The sequence below is a fragment of the Natrix helvetica genome (genome assembly GCF_964273705.1).
Source record: "Natrix helvetica genome assembly, chromosome: 6".
NCBI classification, from domain to species: Eukaryota; Metazoa; Chordata; class Lepidosauria; order Squamata; family Natricidae; genus Natrix; species Natrix helvetica.
This window is the reverse complement of record NC_138553.1, coordinates 49,881,594-49,908,010: the sequence shown is the minus strand read 5'-3', so window position 1 is coordinate 49,908,010 and position 26,417 is coordinate 49,881,594. Positions and strand designations below refer to the sequence as shown.

Genomic DNA, 26,417 nt, shown 5'->3' with positions numbered 1-26,417 from the left:
AAAATAAGAGAGAGGAGGAGGAAGTACTCCTCCTTATCAAAGAAATTATATAATAAAGGAATTTGGTTTAGATGGTTCTTGCCAGAGGGAATGCTGATCTTTTGGGAGGGAAACAGAGTTAGAATTAATACAGTGGGGGAGGCAGAAGCCTTCATTAAAAACACAGTTCTCTCCTAGAGGATGAAAATATGGGAAGTAGTGAAAAAGGTAGTAATGTACAAGATATGAAGGAGGGAGGGAATGTGGCTCCATCTGGGAACAGGGAGGAGGGAGCAATAGCTAAAAGGCTTAGGTCACAAAAATAAATGCATTTGAAATATTATTGTAATTGTTGATATACTAGAAAGTGACCAAAAAAAGAGATGATTGAACACATGGTTGATATAATGTAGAACAAGATTCTGTTTTTGTTTATCTTTTATATGTTATCGTTAACATTGTAAAAATTGTGAGATTTGGAGGGATTTCTACCACTAGCACAGGAGCTGCCAAAATTTCCTATGTACCCTTTTACCTTTCCCCATAAATGTTTAAAAACCAATAAAATTCTTCAAAAAAAAATGTTGAATTTGTCATAAATGGGTTGTCCTCAACCCACAACCATTCATTTAGTGAACATCTGCAGTTACAAAGGCACTGAAAACAGTCGCACTTATGACTGTTGCAGCATCCCTATGGTCACGTGATCAAATTTTGTATGCTTGCAACTGGTTCATATTTATGATGCAGTGTTTTGGGTTCATGTGATCATCTTTTGTGACCTTCTGACAAGCAATGTCAATGGGGAAGCTATTTATTTAACAACCTTATTACTAACCTAGCAACTGTAGTGATTCACTTAACAGCTGTGGCAAGAAAGGTCATAAAGTGGGACAAAATTCACTTAAAATGTGTTGCTTAGCAACAGAAATTTTGGGCTCAATTGTGGTTGTAAGTCACTTCATTTATTTCTATTAAAATATTTTGATATATATGACTTAGAAAATGACAAACATTTTTGCTAATTATACTCCGATAACTGATGGAGGCAATCAACACACAAATTAGTCAGCATAATCATTTTTAATTTTGGAAATCAATACTATGCCTGATAATTTAATTTATAACAGCCTACAGTCAATTTAAAATTTAAAGCTGATTTTCCTAATGGCTTTCTTGTAAACTTAAAGAGTTCAGGAAATTAGCTTTGTAATTCGGTTTCAAAGTATGTATTTTAACTTGATACTTGCTTTCTCTTAGCACCCCCAAAATATGTTTTCATTAATATTATGCTTGCAAATTTGTTTTGCATTAGAAGTACTTTACTGCTCAGATCCTTGTTTTACTCAGATTCACATTAGAATGTGAGACACTACTTGGTCTACTATTATTTGAGAGATGAGCAACAGAGAGAGGGAGGGAGGGAGGGAGAGGGGGAGAGAGAGGGAGGGGGCAGAGAGAGATGTATCCAAGTTAAACAACATTTTTTTAATGATTTGATTTTAAAATTACTACAATAAATTACTTCTCGGAATAAAAAAACTACAAAATGATTGAAGCTGGGAAATTGACCTACAAAGCCATTTAACATTATGACTTGTTTTTAATTAAATTTACCTATAACTGGCAAGAATCTTATGTGCCTAGCTCAACTATTCTTTTGAGAAGTGCCATTCCAGAATTCTATTAACTGAAGATTTAAAAGCACCTTTCTTATGCCTTCTGCATGTTCTGTACTTTCTTATTTTTTAACTACACCAGCTTCCCCATCTAAAGTTCCTAGTATCAATAGGCAAATGTTGGATATCAGAGACACAGAGCTTAAAGTGATGATTCTGAATGAATGAATTGTACAACTGCTTTCAGATAACCATAGCATACATGCACTTCTGGTTGTATTTCCAGTGCCTTCGGAAGCCTGATCCACAAGCTCTGCGGTCAGCTCCGACTTCTCCCTGTTGGAGGGTCCAAATATGGACCATAGCCACCCTGAAGGAGTGGTGAAGTAAAGAACCACCTGGCAGGTAGAGGAGAGCCACATCTCTCCTCCCTTACTTGGAAAGCCCCCTCATCTGAAGACGAGGAGCAGTGGCAGCCAAAATGGTTGCCATGAAGCTGGGGACAGCCTGAATACCCAAGACTCTGCTGGAGTGGAGAAAGTGAATGGAATATGATCTTGGTGAGAAAATATTTTTTATTGGAAGTTGACTCCAGAAATTCAAAGGAGGAAGCATATTTAAAGCTATTGGTTGAAGCTGCTAATGGGCACCCAGGAAAAATACCGGAGAATTGAAGAAAGAAAGAAAAATGGTTTTTAAATAATAAATAGAAACTTGGTTCCTCAAAGCTAAAAGACATGGCATTAAGAGCATTTTAAAATGCTGGAATTAAAATCCCAAATTTCTCTTTACAAACAATTGCTCAATTATTGTATTTATAATTTTAAAATAATTGAAATCGGAACTTTTAACAATATCGCAGAGAGGTTGAAGCAGACAGAAGCGAGAGCACCATCTGCTGCTGAAAAGGGAAATATGCAAGCTTGGAAATAATGGTTCAAAAAGACTGGAAATATCTGTTAGACACAGACCTACTCTAAGACCACTAGAGATTTGATTATTAACTAAGGACTTCAGTTAATAGCCCCTGAACATCAATGAATACTATTGAACATATAAAGTAATTTGAAGAGGTGTGGATCCTTTATTATTTATATTAACATTGGAAGTTCTATTAATAGAAATTAGAAACAATCAAGAAATAAAGGGATTAAAAATAAAAAAGAGGAATATAAAACATAGGCATTCGCAGACGATATGGTATTTATATTAGAGGAACCATTAAAATCAGGAATTAAATTAATCCAAAAAATAAGAGGAATTTGGTACGCTAGCGGGATTTAAAATTAACAAGAACAAAACAAAGATCATTATGAAGAATTTCACCAAAAAACAAGAGCAAGAATTAGAGGAAAACATGGGAATGCAGATAATAAAAAAGGTAAAATGTTTAGGAATTTGGCTGACAGGGAAATGCTCAACAATTAAGGAAGACAATTTTGATAAAATGATTTAAAAAATTAAGAAAGGTTTGAAAAATTGAAGGAAACGACAAGTATCATTAATGGGAAGAATTGCCATTGTTAAAATGAATATCCTACCAAAAATTTTATTTTTATTTCAAGTGGTACCGATTAGCCTAGGGAAATACTTTTTCATAGATTTAAACAAATTAATTGCACAATTTATTTGGTCCGGGGAAAAAAACATGAATTAAATTTAAAATGTTACAGGACAGTAGAGAAAAAAGAGGATTTGGACTCCCCGATTGGGAGCTTTATTATCAAGCAGCAGCTCTCACCTGGATAAGGGACTGGATCAACCTAAAAAATAGAAGATTACTAACAATAGAAGGTTACAATTTGGAACTGGGTTGGCATGCCTTTATATGGGATGGGAAAGATAACACCCATAGCTATTTTCAAAAACATTCAATTAGAAAAGCTCTACTTCAAATATGGTTAAAAATGAAAACAAAACATTATTCCAATCTGGCTATCCACCATTGAAGCTCTGATGTACCGAACATATTGGACATAAACAAGATAATAAGATATGAAGACATATTAGAAAGACCAAGAAAGACTAAAAATAAGGCAAGAATTGAAAGACGAGGGAATAGACATAGGCTGGAGGCTGTATTTACAAATACAGGCAAGGTATAAAAAAAAGACAGAGAAAGGGATGGACTTTATAAGGAGCCACAAGAACTGGATAAAATTCTAAAGGGAACTGAAGAAAAATTGATTTAAAAAATATATCATTATTTATTAAAATTTAAAATGGAAGAAGAAACGGTGAAAGAAACGATGATAACATGGGTGACAAATTTTGGATATACTATAGAATTGGTAGAATGGGAAAAAATTTGGAAAATAAATTATAAATTAACGATGGCAACAGCATATAGAGAGAACATGTATAAGATGTTCTACAGATGGCATCTCCCACCAGCGAGAATTGCGAAAATGTTTCCGGAGTACTCACCTATCTGCTGGAAATGCAACCAACAACACAGAGCATACTACCATATGTGGTGGACATGTACATCTGCGAAAAAATATTGGGGAAAAAATAAAAGATTGGCTGGAGGAGATTACCACACACCAAATTGAACTAAAACCGGAATTACCTCTGTTAGGAATTATAAAATGAAATTATGAAAAAAAATATTAGATAATTAATTCTACACATAATCACAGCAGCGAGAATTACATTTGCACAAAACTGGAAAAATAATTACACACCAACAGAAGAAAATGTAATAAAAAAAATATTGGAATGTGCAGAGATGGACAGGCTCATGAAAGAATTAAAAGAGAAAGAAGAATCTGAATATTACTCCATATGGGATTTATGGTATAATTGGCTAGAGGAAAGTGGGGGGAAGCAGGAAAGCAAAAAAGAAAGGAAGAAAGATCAACAAATTAAAAAACAACTACAAAACCAGAAAATGATTAAGATAGAAATACGAAATAGATAAATAATAGGAAATGGATACAAAATGAGTCAAATGTAATAAAGGTTGTTATACATAGAATATATAAAATGTTATATATAGAATGAAGAAAAAAGATATATATATATATATATATATATATATATATATATATATATATGTATATGTATATGTATATGTATATGTATATGTATATGTATATGTATATGTATATGTATATGTATATGTATATGTATATGTATATGTATATGTATATGTATATGTATATGTATATGTATATGTATATGTATATGTATATGTATATGATGTATATGTATATGTATATGTATATGTATATGTATATGTATATGTGTGTGTATGTATGTATGTATGAATGTATGAATGAATGTATGTATGTATGTATGCATGTATGTATGTATGTTATAGTTATATGACTTATATGTACAAATAAAGAATCACAATAAATATGTAAAAGAAGTGTAATGTGTTGCAAAGATGTGAAGTTTGCATAAACAAACTAAAAAAAATGAAGAGGTATGGATAACCTCCTGGTGAATTTAAATTGTTTGGACTTGGAAGTTTTGCTTTTTGAATTAATGAAGTCTGGACAGTGGACTAAAAAAGAGATTGACTAAACACAGACACAACATAAAATGGAAGTGAGGAGAACTTAAACAGAATGGAGCTTTTTCAAAGCATTGAGAAAATATTTGATCATATAGACAAAAATTGGGAAATTTAATACAAAGAATAATGGACAATGATCAGGACAAGGAAGAAAGAATGGAGCTACCAGAAGAAACTGAGGGGAAAGCAGAGAGAAATCAGCAAGAAGAAGATAACAAGGAGGAGATGTTGCCAAAACAAATAGTGATTAAGGAACTAAAAAAGGATGGAAATAATGTAAAAGATTTAAAAAGGGAATGAGAGAAACAGGAAGAGAACTGGGGAAAAGAGATAGGAGGTGGAATGGATAGTTCTGGAATTAGACAGTGGGAAAAGGTAGAGTTGGAAGGAAAAGTTAGATTGCATAATCAAATAGAGGGAATAAAAGATCTAAGGGACAAATATTGGAGGAAAACTAAAAAGAAAATAAGATTAAAGGTTCGGATGCTAGTAAGAGATGAAGGATAAGGGAAAATAGAGTAAAATAATATTTTTATGGATATATTTCAATAATGTGTAAATATCAGAACTATACAGGTTGGATTATTATTTTAGCAGTGTGATAGATATCAGGATAATATTTTAATATAAATGGATATGAAGAATTGAAAAAATAGATTTTGAATGACTATACTACTAAATATGTATGAAAATATGAACAACACTGGAAGGTTAGAACTTAACAATGGGCAATTAAATATATATAAATACATATTAATCTAAACATGTGTATCAATAGTAGAATTATATGGATTGAAGAACTGGAAAGAATATGAATAGAAATACCCTAGATATATAAATGATCGTGATTGATACTAAAACTGTATAAGGAAATATTGATATTGAAAGGAAGAATGAAGGATGGAACTTTGATTTAACTAAGGAAATATGAACAACAAAATAGGCGGAAAACATGGAATGCCGTCGATATAGTTTACTTGGACTTCAGTAAGGCTTTTGATAAGGTAGACCATAACCTACTACTAGATAAAATAGAAGAATGTGGGTTAGACAGCATCACCACCAGATGGATTCGTAACTGGCTGACCAACCGCACTCAACGTGTAGTTCTCAATGGAACTGCATCTACATGGAGGGAAATATGCAGTGGAGTACCCCAAGGCTCTGTTTTAGGCCCAGTACTCTTCAACATCTTCATCAATGATTTGGATGAGGGAATAAATGGGGAACTCATCAAATTTGCAGATGACACCAAGCTGGCAGGAATAGTCAACACTCCAGAAGATAGGCTTAAGATACAGAAGGATCTTGACAAACTTGAACATTGGGCACTATCTAATAAAATGAAATTCAATGGTGAAAAGAGTAAGGTTCTACGTTTAGGCAACAAAAATGGAATGCACAGGTACAATATAGGTGATACCTTGCTCAGTAGTAGTAACTGTGAAAGGGATCTTGGAGTCCTAGCGGACAACCATTTAAATATGAGCCAGCAGTGTGCAGCAGCTGCCAAAAAAGCCAACACAGTCCTAGGCTGCATCAACAGAGGGATAGAATCAAGATCACGTGAAGTGTTAATACCACTTTATAATGCCTTGGTAAGGCCACACTTGGAATACTCCATTCAGTTCTGGTCGCCACGATGTAAAAAAGATGTGGAGACTTTAGAAAGAGTGCAGAGAAGAGCAACAAAGATGATTAGGGGACTGGAGACTAAAACATATGAAGAACGGTTGCAGGAACTGGGTATGTTTAGCTTAAGAGAAAGAAGGACTAGGGGAGACATGATAGCATTGTTCCAATATCTCAGGGGTTGCCACAAAGAAGAGGGAGTCAAACTATTCTCCAAGGCACCTGAGGGTAGAACAAGAAGCAATGGGTGGAAACTAATCAAGGAGAGAAGCAACTTAGAACTGAGGAGAAATTTCCTGACAATTAGAACAATTAATCAGTGGAACAGCTTGCCTCCAGAAGTTGTGAATGCCCCAACACTGGAAGTCTTTAAGAAGATGTTGGATAGCTATTTGTCTGAAACGGTATAGGGTTTCCTGCCTAGTCAGGGGGTTGGACTAGAAGACTGTAAGATGCTCAAGACCCACCTGTTTGGTTTAGCGGGCCTGGCCTAATCCCGATCTAGTCCCTCAATTCTGTACTTTTAAATTTTTGGGGTTGTTTTAAGCTAATTTTTAACTTTTACTACCCTGTACAGCCTTATAGTTTAATTGGTTTTTAAGTGTATCTATTTTATATTAGGTTTTAATGTGGTGTCTGTACACCGCCCCGAGTCCCTTCGGGGAGAGGGGGCGGTCTATAAATTTAATAAAATAAAATAAATAAATAAGACCTCCAATGTCCCTTCCAACTCTACTATTGTATTGTATTGTATTGTATTGTATTGTATTGTATTTGAATATTATAGTGATATGAAAGGGGGGAAAGTTAAAATAGGGATAGAAAATAGTGGTGAAAAATTATTATTATTTATTAATATGTTAAGAAATACAAAAGGACAGAAAGATGATTCAGAAATGAAGGGTGATAATAAAAGGCATGTATAAATAATATGAAATAATGGAAATGAAATGTAGTATTTAGGAATAATAAGACTATGTTTATGTGTACTGAAATGTATGTTACCCAGTTACCACACCATTCACACACTGATATGTATAAAGAAAATGAAAAATAAAAATTTGATTGAAAAAAAGGATAACCATAGCATATACGTTAATCCTGCCATTATGAGCAAGTTAGCACATTATCCTGGGCATCTTCAATTCTTTCCATTTTGACTGATACAAACCTCTTGGCTATGATGGCCAGAGGAATGCCTAAGTGCAGTACATTGGCAGATTCTCTCTTTCTTCCCTTGCTTTTAATAGACTGTTCTGTTTTTTCCTTAATGCTACTGCTTTCTTGCCAAGTTATGATTTCTCCTACTGGCAAATGAATATACAGTATATTATTAATTTATTAACAATTAAGATAACAATGCAGACAACTTTCTAATTATCCTTTAAGAAGTCTTTTGAAAAACAAATGGCCAGTTAGTGAAAAGGATGGGAAAGTTAAATCTGATGATTAATTGGAGTCTACAAATATTGACGTCGGTCTCTGTTCTTCTATAAGTGTACAGGAAAAAAGATTAAAGGTAAGAAATACATTTTGGGAAGAAATCTGTAAATTGCTGCTTTTTCATAACTTTCCCAACTTACACTTCCAGTGCAAGTGCAAAGCTGGTAACTGGTTTATCAAAAACAGCTGTTTTCCTCATTAAAATTTCAAGGGCACTTTGTTGAGCTATGTTTAATGTAGGATTTTACAAATAAAATATTTGACAATGTGATTCCAAAAGTGAGGAAATACTGGCCACAAGTTTATGGGTTATAGTCTGAGATTTGGTGAAGCACAGAATGTGAATCTGAGTTAAATGCACTGCCAACAAATGCTGACTGCATAAACCTTCCCCAGCAAGCTTGCATGCTGTGTGAAACTATTGAGAATAATAATTTGCAAGTGTACCATCATGGCCTTAGATCTACCAAATTATGAAGTTGGAAGAGGCTACCTAGCCTAGTGTATCCAATCTTTTGTCATAATTAATGGGGGAACTCTAGGCCTAGAAGCCTGTTAAAGAGTACCATTCTGTATTTGCAGATCTGAATAGAACAGTATAACAGAGTTAGAAGGGACCTTGGAGGTCTTCTAGTCCAACCCCCCCCCCCCCCCAGGCAAGAAACCCTACACTTCAGACAAATGGCCATCCAACATCTTCTTTAAAACTTTTAGTGTTGGAGCATTCACAACTTCTGGAGGCAAGTTGTTCCACTGATTAATTGTTCTGTCAAGAAATTTTTCCTTAGTTCTAGGTTGCTTCTCTCCTTGATTAGTTTCCACCCATTGCTTCTTGTCCTGCCCTCGAGTGCTTTAGAGAATAACTTGACTCCATTGTCTTTGTAGCAGCCCCTGAGATATTGGAACACTGCTATCATGTCTCCCCTAGTCCTTCTTTTCATTAAACTAGACATACTCAGTTCCTGCAACCGTTCTTCATATGTTTTAGCCTCCAGTCCCCTAATCATCTTTGTTACTCTTCTCTGAACTCTTTCAAGAGTCTCCACATCTTTTTTACAAAACTGGATGCAGTATTCCAAGTGTGGCCTTACCAAGGCATTATAAAGTGGTGTTAACACTTCACGTGATCTTGATTCTATCCCTCTGTTGATGCAGCCTAGGACTGTATTGGCTTTGGCAGCTGCTGCACACTGCTGGCTCATATTTAAATGGTTGTCCACTAGGACTACAAGATCCCTCTCACAATTACTACTATTGAGTGAGGTACCACATATACTGTACCTGTGCATTTTGTTTTCCTTGCCTAAAAGTAGCACCTCACTTTTTTCACCATTGAATTTCATTTTGTTAGATAGCACCCAATGTTCAAGTCTGTCAAGATCCTTCTGTATCTTAAGCCTATCTTCATGAGCGGTCAATCTACCTGGAACTGGAACAAAGTGTGAATGGTAAGCTGCAGCAATACAAGCCCGCAACCATCTGCCTATGGTGGCAGAGGAGGCTTTCTTACCCAGGGATGATGGCTGGAAGGACACAAAGAGAGATTCTACTGTGCAAAAAGGCTGGGTCCTCCTTAAATAAATCTTGAGGGCTCTCCTCACATCCAAGATGTGCCACTTGCGTTTCAAAGGATGGGAAGGATGCGGACAGAAATTGGGTAACAAGAGCTCCTGAGCGCGGTGGAAACAGGAGCACACCTGATGGAACACGCACAGATCTTCACTTACCGAAAGTGCTTGCAATTCTGAGATCCTTCTGGCGGGGGTGATGGCCACGAGAAAGGAGACTTTCAGAGTTAAGAACCTGTGAAACCTCCCGCAGTGGTTCAAATTGAGTTGTGGTAAGAGTGTCCAGAACTCCGGGTAAGTCCCATGAAGGATATCTGTGCACTGCTGGTGGCTTTAGGTTGGACGCTCCCTTAAGGAAGCGACGCACCATGGGCTGTTGGGACAGAGAAGAGGAACCCCCACAAGTCAACACGGAGGAAATAGCTGTCAGTTGACATCAGATAGTGTTTGTGGCCAAGCCCTTGTCCAAGCCGTCCTGGAGGAACTCCAGGATGTGAGGGATGGTAGCCTTAATGGGATCCAAAGTCTTACCTGTACACCAAGAGCAGAAAGATCGCCAGGTGGACTTGTAGATGTGATCAGTTGAAGGACGCCGTGCGGCCTGGATCATCCGAATGACCCTGGAGGAGTAGTTGCCCTCCTGCAAGACACTCCACTCAAATGCCAGGCGGTTAACTGGAACCATTGGGGATCGGGATGTTGCAGAGACCCCTGGCTGAGGGAGATCCTGTTCTGAGGGATCCTCCAGGGCCTGTCCACTGAGAGAGTTCGCAGATCTGCAAACCAATGCCTGCGCGGCCAGTGGGGGGCAACCAGGATCACCCCCGCCCTCTCTCTCAAGATCTTTTGGATGGCACGAGGCAGGAGAGGGAGTGGAGGGAAAGCATAGAGGAAACCCGAAGGCCACCTGCATCTCAGAGCATTCACCCCCTCTGACTGCTGATCTGGGAAACGGGAATAGAACCGCGGGAGTGGGGTGTTGAGGAGGGCGGCGAAGAGATCGATCTCTGGCATACCGAACCTGTTCACAATGTCCCTGAAGATCAATGGGTGAAGATGCCATTTGGCGTTGTCCACAACCTCGCAGCTGAGCCAGTCCGCCTATATGTTCGCCACTCCCGATATGTGCTCCGCTGACAGAGACAGCAGGTGTCTCTCGGCCCAAGATCCCAACTGCATGGCTTTGTCTATCAGGAGGCGCAATCTGGTTCCCCCCTGGCAGTTTATATGCGCCCTGGCTGCCATATTGTCCATCAGTACCAAGATATGTTTGCCCACCACTAAGTCCTGGAAATGGTAGAGGGCCAGGTGGACCACCCGTAATTCCAACCAGTTTATACTGTGAGTCCAGTCCACCTGATCCCACTGCCCCTGAGCCATCTGCCGCTGTAGATGGGGCCCACAGCCAAACAGGCTGGATCCATGGTAAGTGTCAAAGAGTCCTGATCCTTGAACAGTTGGCCCTTGGTGATGGCCTGAGACGTCCACCAAAGGAGTGAGCGGAAGACCTCCGCAGGAATGCAAACCTTGGCCTGGGAGCAGCTTAAAAGTCTCTTCTGAAACGGTAAGAGAAACCATTGTAGCTGTCGGGAATGCAATTGGGCCCAAGGGACTATCCCAATGGTGGACACCATGGTGCCCAGCAGTTTGGAAAGAGTGGCTAAGGAGACCCTGCATTCCCTGGCGACCTGAGATGCTAGAGATCTAAGGGAATCCTGCTGCTCCTGTGATAAGAATGCTCCACATTCAACAGTATCGATTAAGGCACCGAGGTGCACCAACCTGGATGTTGGGTGGAGGTGATTTTTGGGTATATTAATCGAAAACCCATGGACCTGAAGGAATTGCATAGTGGTGGCAAGATCCCTTCGTGCCTGGCGAGGCGATGAAGATTGTATAAGGATGTCATCTAAATATGCCTGCAATCTGATGGGGACCTCCCGGAGTGCCGCGACCAGGGACGTAAGTACCTTGGTGAACACTCGGAGTGCAGAGGAGAGTCCAAATGGAAGTGCTGTATACTTGAAATGATGACCAAGGTAGGAAAAACGTAAACTGCCTATGCTGGGGCAAGATGGGAATGTGGAGGTAAGCCTCCGTTAAATCAATTGATGTTAAAAAATCTCTATGTCTAATGCTACCTAAAATAGTCTGCAAGGAATGCAACTTGAAACATTTGTAACGAATGAACTTGTTTAATTTTTTAAGATCAAGGATAGCTCTCCAGCCCCCTGAGGCCTTGGGAACAATAAAGAGTATAGAATAAAAACCGTGGCCGTGTTGGTCCACTGGCACCAGCTGTACTGCCCATATATCCAAGAGATGTTGAATCGCCTCTTGCATGAGACGTCGTCTGGTTGGGTTGTTTGACGCCTAGGAGTAGAGCCTTCTCTGTGATGGGCCCAACCCTCTGGAATGACCTCCCCCCGATATCAGAACCACCACCGACTTCCGCTCCTTTCGACAAAAACTGAAGACTCATCTGTTCCGTTTAGCCGGCCTGGCCCATTTATAGTTTTATTCTGGCAGATATTTTAATTGGGTATTTTTAGGGTATTTAAATATTGCTTTTAACTACTTTACTTCAGATATGTACAGTTTCTTATTGCCTCCTCTTTGTGTTTGTATTTTCTATTTATTGATGTGTTTTTATTTGACTGTACACCCCCCCCCCGAGTCCCTTTGGGGAGAGGGGGCGGTATAAAAATCTAAATAAAAGTAAAGTAAAGTAAAGACAACGGGCAGGCCCTGAAGAGCCTTGGGGGGGTTGGAGATGAACTCCAGGGCAAGCCCTGAGCGAACGGTACCTCTAACCCGCCTGGACTACTGTAACGCTCTCTACATGGGGCTCCCCTTGAGGTGCGCCCGGAGACTGCAGTTGGTCCAGAATGCAGCCGCGCGGGTTATTATGGGGAGATCGAGATTCTCCCATATAACACCTATCCTGCGCGAGCTGCACTGGCTTCCTGTGGCCTACCGGGTGCGCTTCAAGGTACTGGTTACCATCTTCAAAGCGCTCCATGGCACAGGGCCTAGTTACCTGCGGGATCGCGTCCTGTCCCATACATCCCTGCGACCCACTCGCTCACACAGGGAGGGGCTACTCCGGGTGCCGTCCTCTAGAGAGTGCCGGGGGGCGGTGCCCAGGAGTAGGGCCTTCTCTGTGGTGGGCCCTACCCTTTGGAATGACCTCCCCCCAGACATCCGGACAACAACCGATCTTCGCTCCTTCCGTATGAAGCTGAAGACCTACCTGTTTTGTCAAGCCGGCCTGGCATAACGTTACAATCTTGCCACCCCAGGTCATTTTATAATGGGAAATTTTGTTTTTAATATTTTTGGGTTTTAAACTTTGTAAGTATGCTTATTTATGGACTTATTTTTACCTCCTCTGCACGATATATGGTGCTATCTTGATTATTGCTCTGTACGTCGCCCCGAGTCCCTGTGGGGAGAGGGGGCGACTAATAAGTTCAATAAAATAAATAAATAAATAAATAAATAACCCAATCATCGGAGGTGGTCTTATCCCATTGATCGGCGAAAAAGGCCAATCTAATAATAATAATAATAATAATAATTTAAATTTATTAGCCGCTCCCTTTCCGAAAAGGACTCGGGGCGGCGTACAATGGAGTAAAAAACATATAACATTTACATAAATCCATGACATACATAAGTACAAAGACACACATGTTCGGAGGAGGTTAACAGATACAATACATAGACAATTAAAAACCATTAAAATACCCTAATTACAAAACCCCATGTACAATCCAAATTCAAAATGTTAAAAAACAGACAGTCAGGAGGAGTACGAGAAAATTACGGTTGAGCCAGGCCAGATAGTTGGAAGAGGTGGGTTTTCAGTTGTACACGGAAGGAGCGGAGATCGGAAGTAATCCTGATGTCCCGGGGGAGGTCATTCCACAGGGCTGGGCCCATCACAGAGAAGGCTCTGCTCCTGGGTGTCGCCCCCCGACACTGTTTGGCGGTCGGCACCCGGAGAAGTCCCTCTCTGTGAGAGCGGATTGGTCGTAGGGATGTGTGGGGCAGGATGCGATCCTGCATGTAACTAGGCCCTGTGCCATGGAGCGCTTTAAAGATCATAATCAAGACCTTGAAACGCACTCGGAAGACCACAGGAAGCCAGTGCAGCTCGCGCAGGAGAGGTGTTATAGGGGAGAATCTAGTCCTCCCCATGATCACCCGCGCGGCCGCGTTCTGGACCAACTGTAGTCTCCGAGTGCATCTCAAAGGAAGCCCCATGTAGAGAGCATTGCAGTAGTCCAGGCGAGACGTCACCAGCGCATGGGTGACTGTGCGTAGGGCATCCCGGTCCAATAAGGGGCGCAATTGGCGCATCAGGCGAACCTGATGGAACGCCCCCCTTGCCACGGCTGTTACATGGTCATCCATGGACAGCCGGGCATCCAGGAGGACGCCCAAATTGCGCACCTGTTCCATAGGGGCTAGTTGCACGCCCCCAATGGCCAGAGATGGAAACACCTGGTTGAACCGGGGCGCCGGAAGCCACAGCCACTCCGTCTTGAAATCTACCTCCGATGGGAGAACTAACTGCCGGCAAATTAGGACCGACGGTAGAACCGTCCCCCACTACCACAAAAGGGGCACCTGGTGGATTTGCCCTGCTGGTAGCGGTTTGACTGAACCTGCTGTCTATATCCCCCCTGCTGCCTGTACCCCTGTGTGCCATAATCCACCCCCGAAAGGACGAACCATTATCCTGGTTCCAAAAGGACGATCCCCCCCATCAGGGCCATGAAAAGAAGAGCGTCTGGGGTATGGTGCCGGGCAGGGAAACCCCTTCCTGGGCGCAGTAGGCAGACCTTTTCTCTTGTCCTTGTTCTTGATGAGATAAGGATCCAATGCATCCCCAAAAAGAGATTTGCCCTTGAAAGGGGCCGAAGCCAAACATCATTTGTGGCACACATCTGCCTGTCACTGGTGGAGCCACAACAGCCTGCGGGAAGCCACAAAAGACTCCATGGTACAGGAGGGAAACCTGGCAGATGTAAGGGTTGCATCAGATGTGAACTGTACCGCCACCACCAGTTTGGCGATATCTTGGTGGGCGCGTAGGTCTGCGATTGGTATATGTTGTTGCAGGTCCTGTAGCCATAGGAGACAGGAGCAGGTGAAGAATGAAGCAGTGGTCGAAGCCCGGACTGCCCAAGGTGCTGCCTGGTGAGGTCTGCTTTCTTGTCCTCCGGTTTTAGGGCATCTTCAGGACCCCCTGGCATATTGGCCGAAGTGTAGAGGGCAGTGACCAGAGTATCGATATCTGGAACCAACAGTGTCAAGGAATATAATTTAAACCTTTGTAATTAATAATGATGGATCGTGGCTTTTCCTGGCAGTATACTTCTGAATAAGCAAAAATAAACCTGAAGCATGATCTAATAAAAACACTTCAATATAAAAGAAAAGAAAATACAAACTTGCTAACTGAATTAATTACATCTTGGCAGAGCTATGTGCCTGCCTCCTTGGCAGGCGAACAGAAGATCAGAAGTGAAAGTTAAGAAGGAATGTGAAAGTGCATACGCAGTAAATCATTGTCAGATAAGAACTGTGACCTGCGCAGTAAATCTTCAGCACAGCTAGCAAACCAAAATAAACGCAGTGACACCCCTACCTTTGCTAGTTGGGTGAATGACTTCAAATAAGGCACATCTTCTTTCGCAGACACTCGTGTTGAGCTGTTGGACATTGGACTACATCAATGAAGATCTTGGGGGTCGGTATCATCTCCAATGGAGTCTCCTGCTCAGAAAAAAGGGTGTCAGCCGAGACAGCAGTAGGTCGAGGAGTAGTCGGTATCGGTTGGGAACCAAATTTTGAGGCCATCTTGGCCTTATATAGCAGTGATGGGAACAGGGTTGGAGGAAAGAGGTCAGAGAAAGACTTCTGGTCTGGCTCCCTGCCCTTATCTTCTGACAATTCAGCTTCCTTGATTTCTCCTTCGTTAGAATCAGAAGAATCAGCTGATGACTCTTCATGCGGTGTGGAGATACTCGCTGTAGGCAAAGGAGTTAGAGGCACCATTGGCCATTCAGAAACTGGTGCTTGTGTGGTTTGCTTTTGGGGTTGAGGGTCCCTCTGCTGCAAGCCAGCTGCTATTCCCTAGGAAATTGCATTTGCAATTATGTCCTGAAAATTTATCATGCAAAGAGGGTTAGGCTGATTAATGCCTGATAAGGCAGGCGGTGCATTCGAAGTAGATGGTATGGTGTCCATCCTTTGGCAATTAGGAGGCACGATGTGAGTTGTAGAAGGTGCAGGGGGATTGACCTCCTGCGCTGGCCCCCAAATGCCAGAAGTATCAATAGGAAAGAGAGGGTTAAGGGAAGCCTCCCTGCCTGTCCCCAGGAGAGAGCTGCAAGGCCAGCTGCATCTGGGCCAGTTGTGGGGCATCAGTGGTGTGCAAGGTGGAAGATTCTTTAGATGCAGCCTTTTTGTGAATTTGCTCCAGGGCTTTTTCCTTCCTTTTTTCATAACTGGAAACCGGCTTGCCAGGCTTTTTAGATTTTTTAGCCCTGGCTGTGGATTTCATAGACTTTTTATGAGCTTTTGCAGTGTCAGCAGAGTCAGAAGTGGAAGGTTTGGGGGGGGGGTGATTGAGGACCTCCCTGCTCTGCCATCATCTGGGAGCTCTGAGCTGGTTCAACGATGACACTGTCAGTGACCGATGGTTCAGTTGAAGTGGTGGCCGCCATTTTGGATCGGGGGAAAAGGCGTGAAAATACAAAGGAAAATGGCACTTCATGCCTTTTTTAACAGTTCTGTGCGGATTAAAGCTAGGTGACTCGCTGAGGGACGCGCCGCTCCTCACAATGAAATTCCTCGCTTTGGAGGCCCGGGTGGCTCCGTGGTAGTCCAAAACTTCTGGAATTTATATCTACTGCGGTTCGCCACTCTACTGATAACAGGAGCAGCGGAGTGTTACACTGAGTCTGGCTGTCAAACAAGTTTCAAGTATTAGAGGGAGCCAACACGAAGCTGACAATGAGAGCGGCAACAGCGGCTTTTCTTTCAAGCAGTTAGTTTCGCAGCCCCTAGGCTATTCAAGCCTCGCTACATTGCCAGCCAACAAAGATCGGTTTTTACACAGCCACTGCCTTATGAAGCCTTTATGCCCCCAAGGGAGCTTACAGGCACAGACCAACGAGGCTTCTGCTCCTAAAAGGAGCTTAAGCCATTCAGGGACATTCTCAACAAGAAAGTAATTCTCCTACTCACAAACAATATTTCAATTATTAGTCCAGAACAAAGCGATGATGCATCCTCCTCATTGAGGGCTGAGTTGGAACTGGGCTTTACCTAGTGACAGGGGGCATGGTTTCAATTAACTGTCAGGCTCAGTGCTCGCAATGAGTGGATGAAGGCAACCCAGCCTGGATGCTACCTCCACCACTATGGAGAACAAAAGATGACCTTGGCTTTCTAGAAAGGAATTTTATTTTGACAACAATACATTCTACTCCTTACTATTCCCCCTCCCAATTCCCCACTAATGAAACAGCATAGCAAAATAATAGAGAGTGTTGCAGACCAAAGATCCAGCAAGGAATATGACTGCAAGCCTGACAATAGTGTGATTATTTGCTGTCTGTGATTACAAAACTACAATCATGAACAGCCAAATAGGAACCATTCTAGAAATTCCAAATTTTGTTGAACAATAATTTTAATTTGTTGAATGAGAGGCAAATGCTTCTTTTTACTTCAGAACACTGTTCCCGCTTTGTATACATCATATTTACTGAGCTGAAAACACAAACTATTATTGTTGGTATAATGTAATTAATTCACTCTATGTTAGCACTGCTAACAGAGCAGGTTGTGTAACTACTGTACCCATGTCAAGACTGTGTAAGGGCCTATTTTTACAACTATTGTACATTAAATGATTGTGCTTGTAGGAGATGAGTAGGCTGAGTCCGAGGGAGGCGTCAAATGCATTATAAGTCACAAATCACTGAGTGCCCACAAGAGATCTAACTCCAATCCACCTTACACTACCCGAATCTCCTGATTTTCCCAGTGCTTGACAGTGCTTACTTATTTGGGGTGGGGGGAGGAGAGACTTGCTTAATTTTACAAAGATTGAATTAATAATATGCACATTTATTCACCAACATCAGAAACAAATCTGCACTCATTGCTCTGCATATATGTGAGCAAAAATGGTTACTGGCAGGTTCATTTGGAATATATAAAAAGCAAAACAGATTATAATACACACATATATTTATATTTATTGTGTGGTGACATTTTAATTCTAACTATAGTAAGCAAAATTTTGTCTGCTATAATTCAATAATAGTGATGGTCTTCACATTCAGTTTGAAAGAGGTGCTACAGAACCCAACAGAGCATGACTACAGCAATTCTCTCTAATTTATTAAAGCTGCTGTGTTTGTTTCCATGATCACAGGCTATCCTGCAAACAGACAGTTTCTCTAATTAGTCTAAGACTTGCCCTTCATTCACATTGACATGTGTTCTGAAGCATTTCTTCCAAATCAAATCTGAAACACCTAATAAAAGTCATGCAATGCATCCAACACTTTAAATAGAATGCTTTTATAGATATGGGACAATCACTTTCAAGCAAAGTTAACATTTGAATCCTTGAGTAAGAAAATTAAAGTACAGTTAATTCTTGATTTAATGAACTAATCGGGTAAAACATTATTGTTAAACTGAAATGTAAACTGGTGAATAGATTCTACTCATGTATAAAATGATAAACATATTTTGTCCACTGCCAGGATCATTAAATCAAGATCCAGTAAATTTAGGGTTTGTTTTTTGGACAAAATGTGGAGACAGATTCAGGACCACATTCAACAGAATGAGTACCTCAAAAAACAACATTAACCTTTTGAAATATATAAATACATATGACCAGAAGGGCAGAATTCCAATTGTGGAAAATGTAGAGCCCTAAAGGTACTGGCGTCACATATAAAGCTAAATTAACAATGCAATTTGCTTGTGATTTGATGTCAAGCAACTACAACTTTTTCAATAAACAGACCATATATTTGGCTATATCAACCCAATCATTGTAAGTCTATCATTCTATCATAATATGGCCTAGCATAATGTACCTGATATCAGTGTATAAACAGTCCCAATTATACAATCACATTACACATTTGTCTATGCCTCACAGTATGTGAAGATGTTTTATATTTACAGACATGCTTATGGCTCAAAATAGATTTGCTCCATGGCAAGAAATTGAAGTTCATATTGATTTGGCTGCATTAATAACATATAATTACAAAACCATTCTTATGAAACTAGAAAAATGTAGTTTGATCATGTACCAACCAATAGTATCAATTCTTAGTGACTACATAAAGTTATTTCATGACAATCTGTCCAGAACATGATCCTTCAAATTTTCCAGTGATGTACTCCATAATTGAGCTGATCTACCTGGCTGGTGCTCATCTTTTTTTCTCTCCTAACTTTTCCAGAATTACAGACTTCTGAAGAGAACAGAGGTGGGTTCCTACCAGTTTGGACCGGTTCAGCCAAACCGTTGTAAAAATCGGGGCTAGCTCTCTGAACCGGTAGTAACGGCAGGCTGGCCACACCCCTGAACCAGTCCCCCAGTCACCACTTGGTCACCCATCTGCATCCATTGGACTCTTTGAGTGCTGAAGGATCAGAGACTTCTTTTCCACCCAGCTTCTGGCCATAGGGTGCTGAAAAGTTCTCCAGCCAGTGAGAAGAAAGCTGCGCATGAGTGAAGATGGCGGCAGCAACCGGAGGCTTTTGCACTACTCTGCGCCAGCAGCTGGGTGGGAAAGAAGCCTCTCGGCTTCCAAGTTCAGCAGCAGGTTCGGTCCCTTCACAGGGATGCTTTTCTCCATGCCTGAAAAAGATCAAAAGGCGTGGAGCAGCCTTTAAGGACAAAGCCAGCGTAGCCACCTAGAGGTAAGAAAATGAACCACTGAGGGAAGGAGAGCTCCTCACACCCAGGTGGCTCCCTCCCTCCCACCTGCTTCGGCAACTCCAAGAGTGCGTGCATCCTCGCATGGTGGAACAGAGCATGCCAAAAGTGCAGGAGGGACACTCTGTTCCTTCCCCTGGGGAAGACCCCTGAATCCTGTCAGATCCACCCAAGGAAGGAGAGAGAGAGAGAATGTTGGCTCAACCGAGCTGCCTCTCCCCAAGCCAGAAGAAGCAGCAAGCACCAGGCCGCCACCCCTTCCAGGATAACCTTAAACTCCACCCCACAGCATGTGAGAAAAGGAGCTTTATTTTCTCGCTCGCTCCGGGGAGTGTGGCAGTCTCTGTTCTTAACTGCTTCTTCTGGCTCGGGGAGAGACTGCGGACTAACACTGCAGGAGGGCAGGAAAGAAGCTCCCTTTCGCCCTTGGTGGCAGGGGCTGCTTTATCTCATGGGCGAAGGCTGGCCCTGCAACACGTGGGAGGCTCCCTGCATTTCCTCAGCTCCTCCAGGCTGTAGCTGAGTCTGGTGTCCTGAGCCGCAAGTGGCAGCAGGGAGGGCAAAGTTAGCGCACTCCCAGCCGCACCCTGCAGTGCCTCTGTCCGCCAGTTCAGGGCAGCAGGCTCATCTGCAACTGGACGAGTCGAAGAAGTGCGAGGAGCCTCCCATGTTTTGCAGGGGGGTTAGCCTTCGCCTGTGCCTCCCCGCCGGCCAGCACCTCCCAAAGCTGCCACCATTGCAGCTGCAATGGGCACAGGGACAGCCAGGCAAGCTGGGTGCCTGAAAAGTGCCCAGAGTGGCCCATGTGCGCATGGCACTCGGCTGGCTCCGGCTGCGTCCGAGCGGGAAGTGTGCAGGGTGCTCTGCTGGAGGAGGTGGTGGTTGCAAAGCCTCAGGGCTCCCGGATCTCATGGTTGCGTCTCACCCTGAAGAGTGAGGGGGTGTTTTCTTCCGCAGCTATAATGGCCGGCCAAGCCAGGCCAGGCCAAACAAACAGCCCAAGAGAACTCAAGAGGAGCACCGCACCTATCTGCTGGTCTCCTTTGGCAACTTCTCTGGGAAAAGGGAGAGAGGAGGGAGAAGTGCAGGAGAGGGAGGAGATGACCAGAAAAGGGAGAGTGAGAGAGAAAGGCTGGGAGGAGGGAGGGCCAAGGGTGCAAATGGGGCTTGTTTGTGAATATTAACGTGGATGCTCTGAGCGGAGACAGACAACCCAGAGGATCAGAAGCGACCGCCCCTCTTCCCTCTGGGCAAACGAGGTGCTCGCTTGGTATAACTTTAAACTTCTGCGACCCAACAGCTGCACGGAAGGCACGGTCAGTGCAGCAGGGAAATGGAGGAGGAGGAACCTTTGTGCGCTGCTCCAGCAGCGGTGAGTCAACTTCTGCTCTTGACCTCTCCCATTCCTCCCAGCCCTGCACGGTTAAATTTACGGCCGACTCTCTCCAGCGGAAATGTTTTGTTTGGGGGAGAAAAAATGGGGGAGTAAAAGAGTTGGAAAGGGTAATGCGCAGGAGGAGCTTGGATGTGATGTCAAGAGCGCCTACCACTCTGCTTCGGAGTCCACTCGAGGCCAAGAGCAGAAGTCAACTCAACACAGTGGTTGCGAAGCCTCGGGGCTCCCAGAGTAGCCCATGTGTGCAGGGTGCTCTTCTGGCTCCAGCTGCACCTGAGCTCAAGGAGGCAGGGATTGTGAGCCCCGAGGCTTCGCAACCATCGCCGCCTCCTCCAGTTTGACCGTAGCACAGACGAACCACACTAGCTCTGTTCCTAGAAAACGGTGGGCTCAACTGTGGTTGGCTGGTTTGTGGTTCAGGCCTCCCTCGAACGCCTTTTGTTCGGGACCACTACTCCGCCTTCTGGTCCATCCCCCAACCACCACATTCCAGCCCAGAGTTCTCATCAGGCTAAGGCGCCGCCAAACAACTAGCTCAGCTTCCCAGTTGCGAAGACTTGCGCCTCAACGCAAGACAGCAGCGGAGGGCCGGCCAATGAGCCAAAGAAATTAAGCACGGCTGGGCTCCTCCTTCTCTCTTTCCCCACTGTGCTGGCTGCGGGAATTTAGGGAGTTGCTGTGGGTGGACTCAAGCCTTGCCCAGCCGAGGCGAGGTGAGAGAAGCCCTCTGCCTCATGCTTCAGTAGAGTGGGTGGGAGGTTCCTGCTCTGTAGAGGACTAAACAGGGAGGGTTTTCCTGATGCCAGCCTTCCATGCAGCTGCTGGGTCACAGTAGTTGAAAGTTATAGCAAGAGAACACCTCATTTGCCCAGAGGGAACTGGGGTGGTCGCTTCAGCTCCTCTGGGCTGTCTGTCTCCACTCAGAGCACCCACATTAATATTCACAAACAAGCCCCACAAGCACCCTTCAGTCCTCCCTCCCTCCTCCCAGTCTTTCTCTCTTGCTCTCTCTCCCTTTCCTGTCATCTCCCTCCTCTTTCCCTTCCCCCAGAGGAGCTGCCGGAGGTGGTCGGCAGACAGGTGTGGCGTAGTGCTCCTCTTGTGTTCTCTTGGACTGTTTGTTCGGCCCGGCCCGGCCCAGCCATCACAGCTGCAGAAGAAAAACAGACCCCCTCGCTCTTCAGGGTGATATGCAACGATGAGCTCCGGAGCCCCGAGACCGTCTGAACGGCCATTTCCTTCCTCCCTGGGCTCTGTCTCTCAGGCAGACAGAGCAAACAGAGCATCCCACGCATATGAGCAAGAGCCCAGGATCAAGCCCATCAGCCACCACTTCAAGAGCAGGCTGCTCAGATCGCCCTCAGCGCTGTCCAGGTGAGCCCCGGCCTGCCCCTTCCAATTAAAAGTTTTCACCACTGTTTTTGGTAGGTCACACTCATGTGACTGAGTGTGTGTGAGTAATGTCAAGTTGGCCATGCCCACTCAGTCACATGCCCCCCACCTAGCCACACCCACCGAACCAATAGTAAAAAAAATTGAAACCCACCCCTGGAAGAGAACTAGGTCTTCATATAATGTATCTGAAGAAAGTGATTTGCATCTGGTAATTTGTGCCTCAACTGAAAATTTGGATTGATTTGTTCAATGAGCCATTTGTTTCTTTTGGAGCTATCCATATTACTACCAAGAGCTTTTTTCTATTCCATAGTTCAAAAGCATCAATAGTCTTCCTATCCTATTTTTTTTCAAAGTCCGATTTCTGCTTCCATAGAAGAGGGAATACAACTACCTGCACTACCTGTTTGGATCTTTGTAAGCATTCCAACAATTCTTTTTTCCTTATATGTCCTATCGTCCAGGAAATCATATATCATATCTAAAATAGTTTTTTAAAAAAAAAATTTGGCAACCAAGAGAAAACTAGAACCTTCCTTTTTTCCCCATTCTATTTCCTTAAGGCTTTTGTGTAACATCTTTCCATATTAGTTCAAGTTTAATTAATGAGTTTTTTTACTAATAATATCACACATATAGTAAACAGAATTTTTTAAAAGCTCTGAAATTTCTATTCATTACAATATAAATTTGTCAATTATTTACTAGCCAATATTTAAGGTACCAGACTAGAAACCAGGAGACCATGTGTTCTAGCCCTGCCTTAGGCAAGAAAATCAGTTGAAGGACTTTGGGCCAGCCTAACCCTACCACATAAACATAAACATAAATATACTTTTCCCATTTTTAAATGTTCTCTTTTATACATTAAATGTTGGAATTATTTTTAATCCTTTATCTTCTTGTATAATAAGCTCCATATACCAAACAGTTTTAGAAACCTTTTCTATAATTAGATAAATGTATGGTCTTCTATGGACTCTGCTTCCTGACTTAATCTACAGGCTAACAGTATGTTTTGAATTCTTATTAAATATAAAATATTATTTGATACATTATCCCAGGAAGCTAGGCTTTATTGCATCCTAAATACTGTAGCTGCTTTAGATGATCCAATTTTATTCAAAAAAATTAGAATATTTTTCAACAACATTTGATTTATTTAGAATTACTGGATTTAAATGCCATATTGGTGAATGAAAGATATAAGGATATGACTGATAAGATATTAATCCAATATAAATTGAAAGCCAATTTCTAAAGTGGCAGGCTACAAACCAGGAGACAATTAGTTCTAGTCTTGCCCTAGGTACAAAACCAGCTGAATAACCTTGAGTCAATCTCCCTTTCACAGTCCTTCCTATTAAGCAGACAATCACAAGCCACTTCTGAAATCTTGCCAAGAAAACTTCAGGGACTTGTCAAGGCAGTTGCCAAGAATTTTAAAAAAATGACTCAAAGGCATGAAAATAAATATATACCACATTAGCATATTACTTTAACACATTAATTTAGCACATTAGAAGCTAAAATATAAATTACCCTTGACTAAAATTAAAACACAAGGTGATAGCAACCAACAGACTGATCTCTTTCCATACATCTGCAAGTAAAATCATTTTAAAAGCTTTTATAGAGTATTTGCTTTTTCTTCCCATATATTCTTCAAGACATAGGCATAGAAAAAAAGGAAAAAAAAAAGGGGGGGGGAAACACCACTCTGTACATGCTGTCAGTCCCCAAAAGCTCTCCACAAAAGGACAATCTTCAACTTTTTCTGAAAGGCAATGTTGGAGACCAACAAATTTCCAACAGGAAGTCATTCCAGAGGGCCAGCCCTAATGGCAAAAAATAATATTTCTGTACTTCATGGGGACCAACCAATTGCTTCTCCTGGCAATGCAGGCTGGCATGATAAACATGGCCCATTCTGATAGGAAGATGTGGTCCTGCAAGTAAACCAGGCATCAAACCATAGTTTAAAACCAGCTCTTCTATAGTTTTATTGAATAAGGTAGAGATACAGATGAGAAATCTATGAAATCTATACACTACTCAAACCCTTGTGGATTTTGGTTTGTAAGCTTCAATTCGGTGAAACTATGCATTATGGGGAAACAGGTTTTGAATCAATTACCTCAAAGAGTGCATCAAAAATCCAGGAGCCATGATTTCTATGGGATTGAAATGTGAGAACATTGTGGCCACATCAGTGCTGCCACAGTGCCACACCACCACAGTCAAACTGTAGCGATTATGTTTAAAGTTGCTAGCTGCATTAAAGATATTACATTCTTGCTGAGCCTGCACAAAGCCTGCTCAAGGTTTTGCTCTGTAACATTTTTCTGTAACATCTTTCTGTAACATCTTTCTGTAACAAGTGAACAAGCTTGCCCAGTAACAAGTATGTGTAACAAGTGAACAAGCTTGCCCAGCAACAAGTATCTTAACCAATCATGCAATAACACGCTGTAAAACAGAAACCTTTTGTATGTTTTCAATAAATACCGTCTCAATCAGCCGGTCGAGGTCTTTTGATCTCGCTGAGCTGGTTGGTGCGTTGCAACACACCATGGAGTCCGTTCTTCCTTGGCAGTACCAGACCCGCCTAACCTAGGCGCACCCCAGCGGGGGTCCCATAGCCGAGCTCAGTCAGGCTCACCCCTGCGGGGGTCTCGATGCCTAGCTCCAGCTCACCTTTGCAAGGGTTCCCAAAGCAGACGAGGTCGCCGCGTGGCAGCCAGCCGCGCAATCACAACTGGTGACCCCGACGGTTCGAATTGCCTTCGGACGTCCCTCGCCGAGTCCCGTGTCTACGCGTTCGGCGCCTTGATTCCCATCTTACGCACCTGGCGGGCAAGCGCATCGTAAGTTATGGGCACCTCACTCTCAAAGTCTCATACCGCTCATCGGGATGAACTTTCACTTTTAATCAAGAAGGCCAATAGTTTGCAAAAAAACTTAACGGCACCACTGTCTATCCTCTTTCTAAATCTGATATTGATCAACTTCTTTTTTATGTCTATCAACACTGCCCGGGTTATCCCGACACTGGAACTCTCAAACGTTCCACATGGGAACGCCTCGGCTCTTACTTTCACTCTCCTCCTCGTGCTCCCTTTGGTGTTATGTCTTCTTGGCGCGCCGTTATGGCAGCCCTCAATACTGTCTATCCCAAGGATTCACTTCCTTCTCCCACACCCCCCCCTTCTGTTTCCTCCTCTGAAAAACACTCTTTGTATGCTCCTGTAACTGTTGATCCTCCCCCTCCCTATCCCCCACCTACGGCTCCCGATTACCCTCCTCCTCACCCTTCTCCTTCTTCTGCCCCTTGCCTCCCCTCTCCCTCCCAGGGCGGTCACGTTTCCTCCCTTCTCCGTTCCCGTTCCTTTTCCCTTGACTCCTCCGATCTCCCTACCGCCTATCCTCTTACCTTTGTGCCGGGCGCCCCCGGCCCCCCTGTCCATTCCAACATTGAACTGCGTGTTTTAAAAAATCTAAAAGAAGCAGTTAATGCCTATGGTTTACAGTCTCGTTACACCCAAGGCTTGTTAGATTCTCTTGTGTCTGCCACCACGGCAATGCTTGTGTATGATTGGAAAACTTTGTTCTCTATGTTGATGACTCCTGCTCAATATGTTGTCTGGTTGTCTGAATATGAAAAATTGGTTGAAGCCGAAGTCCTCAAAGGGCTTCCGGCTCAAGTTACTGTAGACCATCTTAAAGGCACGGGCGCATTTTCCACTCTTGTTCAACAACAAAATAGTCCTCACCGCGCCCACACCTTGACTCATTTACTCGCCATGACCGCTTTAAAACGAGTAGATGATTCTACCACTGCAGCCACTCAAGCCTTTTTGAAAAT

General features: G+C 42.8%; 1 protein-coding gene across 7 annotated transcripts in view; it reads right to left on the bottom strand.

The window, feature by feature from the left end:
- Positions 1-26,417, bottom strand: part of TAFA2 (TAFA chemokine like family member 2) — a 260,303-nt gene that overhangs the window by 185,190 nt on the left and 48,696 nt on the right. The window contains exon 1 of one of the 7 annotated variants that reach the window (XM_081956697.1): positions 25,250-25,348. The exons of the other annotated variants lie outside the window; for them this stretch is intronic. The gene's annotated coding sequence lies outside the window, so the exon portion shown is untranslated. Of the gene's footprint in view, positions 1-25,249; positions 25,349-26,417 lie in introns of those variants that run through there. 7 annotated transcript variants of the gene reach the window in all.